Genomic DNA, 7,130 nt, shown 5'->3' with positions numbered 1-7,130 from the left:
TGGCCAGGTAGCTGTCTTCCAAATCTCTTGGCATAACCAAGTGAGTGCCTCCAGTGGGGCATCTGTTTGTTGAAACATCTCAGTGGGTATTCCATCAATTTCTGGAGTCTTGTTCTTTGCTAATTCATTCAGTGCAGCTTTGGCTTCTTCCTTCAGTACTATTGGTTCTTGATCATATGCCACCTCCTGAAATGGATGATCATTAACCAGTTCTTTTTGGTACAGTGACTCTGTGTATTCCTCCCATCTTCTTTTGATGCTTCCTGCATCATTCAATATTTTGCCCATAGAATTCAATATTGCAACTCAAGGCTTAATTTTTTTCTAATTCTTTCAGCTTGAGAAATGCTGAGTGCGTTTTTCCCTTTTGCTTTTCTAACTCCAGATCTTTGCACATTTCATTATAGTAATTGGCTTTGTCTTCTTGAGATGCTCTTTGAAATCTTCTATTCAGCTCTTCTGTTTTGTCATTTCTTTCATTTTCTTTACTCTTCACTGAAGGGCAAGTTTCAGAGTCTCTTCTGACTTCCATTTTGGTCTTCTTTTCTCATCTTTTTAATGTCCTCTTGCTTTCTTCATGGATGATGTTTTTGATGTTACCCCACAATTCTTCTGGTTTTTGGTCATTGGTGTTCAATGCATCAAATCTATTCTTTAGATGGTCTCTAAATTTAGAAGGGATATATTCAAGGTCATATTTTGGCTCTCATGGACTTGTTTTAATTGTCTTCAACTTCAAGCTGAACTTGCATATGAGGAGTTGATGGTCTGTTCCACAATCAGCTCCTAACCTTGTTTTGGCTGAAGATATTGAGCTTTTTCCATTGCCTCTTGCCACAGATGTAGTCAATCTGATTCCTGTGTACTCCTGTTGAAATCCATGAGTATAGCTGTCATTTGTGTTATTGAAAAAAGGTATTTGCAATGAATAAGTTGTTGGTCTTGCCAAATTCTATCATGTGATCTCCAGCATTATTTCTGTCACCAAGGCCAAATTTTCCAACTACCAGTGATTCTTCTTTTTTTCCCACTTTTGCATTCCAGTTACCAGTGATAATTAACACATCCTGATTGCACATTCGGTCAATTTCAGACTGCAGAAGTTGATAAAAATCTTCAATTTCCTCATGTAAATGGTGCATAAATTTGAATAATAGTACTAGTAACTACTTCCTCCCCTGTTATAAGATTATACATCCACACTCTTTGCCATGCCTCTTTATATTACCTTTCCACAAAGGGAAGACTCTATTTCTCCATTCTTTGGCTCTGGGTTCATCAAACGACTAGGCCAGGTTTTAGCAGATGTAATACAGAGGCTTGTATAATTGTCCCTCCTTTTGGATGACTCTAATATTGCCATGAGAGAATATTCCAGGCTAGTCCTCTAATTTCAGGAAGTAGATAAAAGATAATCAAGGCAGGTAAATCCAAATCCACCAATCCCTTGTTCAGTGACTTACTCTAGTTGAGAGGCATTCAGCAAAATCTAGACTAACATAGAAACACTTTGGCAGACCCTCTGACTCATGTGCTAAATAAAATATTATTGGTGTATGCTGCTGAAATTCAAGGTTGTTTTTTTTTTTTTTTTTAGGATTTGGGTGAAGATTTACAGAGTAAATTCACTTTTCATACAGCAGTTCACATATACTTTGTCTCATGTCATTGACCAAAATTTACAATGCAGCAGCTCCCCTCCCACTTCCTCCCCATAGTTACCTCCTCCCAGTGTCCATCCCTTCATACTCTTCTGCACCCTGAGCTATCTCCCTGTGCATAAGCAGCCCTTCCTTCTCCCATGATTGTTCTCTCCAGGGTGTGTGTCTACTTGAGGTAAATGTTTAACTCACATGCCTGTACTTTGTTTGGCTGGAAACCACAGTTGTGGGTTCAATTCCAGACCTGAAGGGCAGCTAGGGGCCATAGTCTCAGTGGTTACACCAGGCTCTATTGGACCAGCAAACCTGGTCCCCATCAAGGTTTTTTTTAATGCAATATTATTGTGGCCATAGTTAATTGGTACAGAGAAATATCTGCATAAATAACTGAAATATAAGTTTCTAAAAACTACCCTTAACTTTATTAAGTTTCATACCTTTTTTTTTTTATAATTATACTATGCTATTCTTCTTTTCCTCTTGTTTTGTTTCTGTTTCATTATTGGAAGGTGATGGTTATCATCAACTAAAGGAGATTATGTGACTAATAATGAATCTTCATCCAAATTACTCTTATCATTTTGTTGTGCCAACTCTCCTAGACTCTTTCTATATACCTTATAATATTTCATATTATGTATACAAATATAAAATATTCAATTTGGAGTCTTTGTTGATATCAAATGATTACAAGATAGGCAAGAGCAATTTCAAGTCCTGACTGATTCAATTGATAAAGATAACATGAGTCACGTTTAGATTTAGACAGTTTATTAAATAGATAATAAAAATATTATGTAAAAAGTGCCAGATCCCCATAATTTTGTCAGGCACACAAACACACGCACACAATTATATAGAAACACAAGGGACTGGATGACTGCAACATGAGCTGAGGGGCACACCTTTGATGAGAAACCAAATGACTGTCACTAAGCGCTTTTATATTCTGGCACTCTGTTTTGGGGAGGTGGGGTAGAAACCGCCATACCTCATCAAAACACTGAAATAATTAGACACTGTTTCCTAACAGCCTTACGGTGGAGATAAGGAGGTGCCCCACAACGTCTTACAGGCCTCTGATCCTCTCTTATCTCAACCTTTTCCTGTACAGATATGTGCAAGGTACTAGGGTACCATGGTGTCCATTCCTCTACAGTTACCACCCTCTCTGTTTTTCTCACATTAAAAGTTCACACACTTTGTAATAGTGTCATATGATTTCAGTAGTCTATGCAAAAATAGTAATGGACTGGTTTGCTTGTTATTCTAAAAGGCTGCAAAATCAAAATACATCAGCATATTCTTATAAGAGCACTCAGGAACTATTTTTTTCCCCCCTCTGACATAATAATTATTTTCTCCCCAGTCATCAGCATTATGCACTTTAGTGATTAAAGGGTTTCTTAAATATCTTTTGGAAGAAAGAGTAATTTTCTGCCTGAAGTCTGAGCTAAATATGGACTTACATTGCACAGTGCCACAAGGTTTCTTGTGTAACATCAAAAACTTTCATCTAGAAGCAACTGTTCAGAGACTTTAACATTTAATAATGCCAAGCCTTAAATCCTGTAGTCTACAAAACAGCTTAGTAATTTACAAAATGCTAATAAACGTCAACATATTATGGTTTTATATATACTTAATTCCCATTCCAATAATTCATGTGTTATAACAACAAATTGTCTGGATTTCATAAATATTGTAAGGAAAATTGTGATTATCCTTTGAATATTTTAAAATTATAGTAATATTTTTTGTCTTCTGATTATGCATTACAATATGTCAAATAACACCTTTTTCTTCTTTTTAAATACTGTTTAAAAGTTAACACAGCTCAGGTTGAAGAAGTTAGACCAAATAATATGTTTAATTGCATTAGTTTTGAAATTATTTTTTGAAAATATGAATAATTTCATACCAACTCTCTCAGTGATATTGGAAAAGCTGGACATGAATAGTAAATAAACCCACTACACTAATAAGGAAACAGAGACACAGACAAATACATATATATGAAGATATTGGAGAGGAACTGAGATATTTGCTAATTCAAAAGCAGAGGCTGAAGAGCTGAGCATTAAGGAGCAACTAGGAGTCTGGGAAACTGGTGCAGACTTTTTATGGAGTCTTCCAAAAGGCTTTAATCTAGAGGCAAACATGGTCAGGAAATAGACTACCCCTGTAAGGACTGAAGCCTAATTTCAAATCAATAAAATTTATGATTGGTTAAGTTGTCCATCCCATTTTAGTTTAATTCTCCTGAAAGCAAGATATAAAAATCTGAGTTCAAGTAATTTATTTCAGCTATTATTTTGGAAGCAGAAAGAGGAAAGGGGGAGAGAAAAGCAAAAGACGAGTGAAAAAAAAATCAATAAAGAGTGCTTCATTGATCTGATTACTACTGAGGGCAATTGAGTCTCAAATCCACAGGGATTTGAGGAAATATGTAGAAAAATTCTTCAGAATTATCTCACTGAAGGCTGAGAAATACAGAACGTGTATCTACTGGATCCTATACCATTTGGTTCAGTGTTGTCCCAAACATTAACTTCTGCATTTCTAGACTATGCATCTGTCTGTTTTTGGTGCAACTTTTACTAGCATTGGAGAAAGCTTTTAGGCAGGGAGACATTGAAATACTGATGTTCACACTTAAAGTGAAATGAATTGAAGTGAATTCCTCACCTCAACCATGCTGAAATCAGGTGGTCCAAAGGAATGGGGCCCAAGGCACTCTAAATATTCCCTATGTTAAACGCCTGCCAGAAGCAAAAGTAAAACTTGTTAAAGGAAGATAACATAATCCAAAGTATAAATTATTTCTACCACTTTTCAGATCTAGTATCAGTATTATGTAAAATATGATGTAGCATGCAAGAAGATAAGACTTGAGTGAACATCAAGAGAAGAATAAATAAAAAGAGATCCAAAGAAGAATTAGATATTGGACTTACATGATGTGGAGTTTAAAATAATTATGATTAGAGGACAATATGTAATTCATCAAATGAAGGAAAATATGCACATGAAAAATGTGGAAATAAAAATAACCAAAATGAAGAAATCAGTGGAGGGACTGTGGTAGTTAAAGTTGTATGTCAACTTGGTTGGGCCTAGCTGAGTGGGTGGGTAGCTGGTGGTAGTTATTCCCCATGGTGAGATTGATAACTCCATGGTGGAATCTATTGGAGCAGCTGAGTAGCTGGTTTGGGTATGTGGTCTGCTTCCCGTATGTAAGAAGCAGCTTTGGGAATGGTCTCCAGTTTATGGCACACTTGAACCCTGCATGTAGCCATGTCACTGTTCAGCAGCCTGCCAAGCTCTGCTGACCTTGGGATTTTCAATGGACTTAAATAAATGGCCTGCCATGTGGTTTGGTTACATCTGGACTGTGCTTTTTTACTTGTCAATCTTGGGTTTGTCAGTCTCGGCAGACAGTAGCTGTCTGAGTAAAGAAAAGCCTCTAGCTCCAGTGGGCTGGGAACAGGAGGCAGAGCTGAACCCCAAGGCTGAGGGGCTTTCACCCAGCACCTAGAGCCTAGCACTTTGAAATAGGACTTAATGCCGCCAAAGTTTAAGAATAAACTCCTGTTTGTCAAGGCCATCCCATTTGTGGTGTATTTCTGTCAGAGCAGCACTAGGTAACCAGAAAGGGACTAAATAGGAATTTAGAAACAGCTGAATGATAAATTAATTAACTGAAATAAGAAAAAAAAAAAATCAGACTACAGCTTTAAGAGATAAAAAGTTGTAAAGCACAGAAGTGATGTTAAGATACGTAAAAAACAAAACAAAACACCAAATTCACTGCCACTGAGTTGATTCAGACTCATAGTGACCCCCATTGGGTTTCTGAAAATCTTTACAGAAGTGGATTGCCCAGTTTTCCTTTTGCGGAGTGACTGGTGGGTTTGAACCACCAACTTTCTGGTTAGCAGTCTGATGCCTTAGACACTGTACTACCAGAGCTTTTAGATATATATAGGATACAGAAAAAGTGTCTAACATACTTTCTTTGGAGTGGTAGAATGAGAAAAGACATAGAATGGAAATAGATGCAATGTTCAAATAGATAACTTGCTAAAAATTATCCCAAACTAATGACAACATCAAACCACATATTCAAAGAGCAATATTAACCAACCATAAGTACAATAAATAAAAATGAAAACAACAGCTGAGTATACCATGGTAAAATTTCTGGAAAACAAATACAAAGAAAGAATTTTAAAAGCACAGAAGAAAAAGATTATGTTTAAATGAGATACAATTGAAATTTCTGCTGACATCTCAGCAGCAGTATTGGCAGCTCGATAATATCTTCAAAGCATATAAAGAAAATAACCAAAAAAAGAATATTATAACCAGAATATCCTCACAAAATAAAGGTCAAATAGATGTTATCTAATTAATATATCCCGAGATCATTAACCAGTAACACAAATAATACCTTGTAGTTTAAAATGTACATAAAAATAAAAATATAAGATAGAAAGACCATCCTTCCCACACACACACAGATAAGGTAAATATAGTTAAAGGATAATGTGTCTCACACTATTTCCACTATATCCAATGAACTTTAGCGGGAAATATAGTCTATATTCTGGGTAATCATGTGCTTACTACTGATGAAGAAGGAAAGTTCTTGTTGCAACTCTATTTATTTGAAATTTAAAAAATGTGTCCATATATCAGATGAACTGTGGACTGCCAAAAGAATTAAAAAATCAGTCTCAGGGGAAATAAAAGAAGAATATTCTTTAGAAGTGAGGATGGCAAGACTTCAATATGCCTACTTGGGACACTTCATCAGGAAAAAATAATCTCTAGAACAGGACATAATGTTTGGTAAAGCAGAGGGCTAAGGAAGATGAAGGAATTCCTCAATGAGCTGGAGCAACACGATAGCTGCAACAACAGATTCAAATATAACAACAGTGGAGAAGATGGTGCAGGACTAGGCAATGTTACATCCTGTTGCATATGTTATTGTTGTTGCTGGGTGCCGTCAAGTAGTCTCTGACTCACAGTGACCCTATGCACAGCAGAATGAAACACCACCCGGTCCCACACCAGCCCTGTGATCCATGCTATACTTGGGCCCATTGCTGTAGCTACCATGTCAGTCCATCTCGTTGAGGGCCTTCTCCTCTTTCATCAACCCTCCACCTTACCAAGCATGACATCCTTCTCTAGAGAATGGTCCCTTCTGATAACATGACCAAAGTAGGTGAGAAGAAGTCTGGCCATTTTTGTTTCCAAGGAGCCCCTCTGGACGCACTTCCTGCAGGACTTCCTCCTCCTGTTATATATTGTTAGTTGTTGTTAAGCGCTGTCGAGTCGTTTCCGACTCATAGAGACCCCATGCACAGCAGAACGAAACACTGCCCGATCCCGCGCCCACCCCACAATCCCTGCTATACTTGAGCCCATCATCGCAGCCACCGTGTCAATCCATCTCAT

This window comes from Orycteropus afer, unplaced genomic scaffold, assembly GCF_000298275.1.
Source record: "Orycteropus afer afer isolate SDZICR_OR568_19922 unplaced genomic scaffold, OryAfe1.0 scaffold00504, whole genome shotgun sequence".
Classification (NCBI taxonomy): Eukaryota; Metazoa; Chordata; class Mammalia; order Tubulidentata; family Orycteropodidae; genus Orycteropus; species Orycteropus afer.
The sequence above is the reverse complement of the archived record's forward strand: the minus strand, read 5'-3'. Positions refer to the sequence as shown.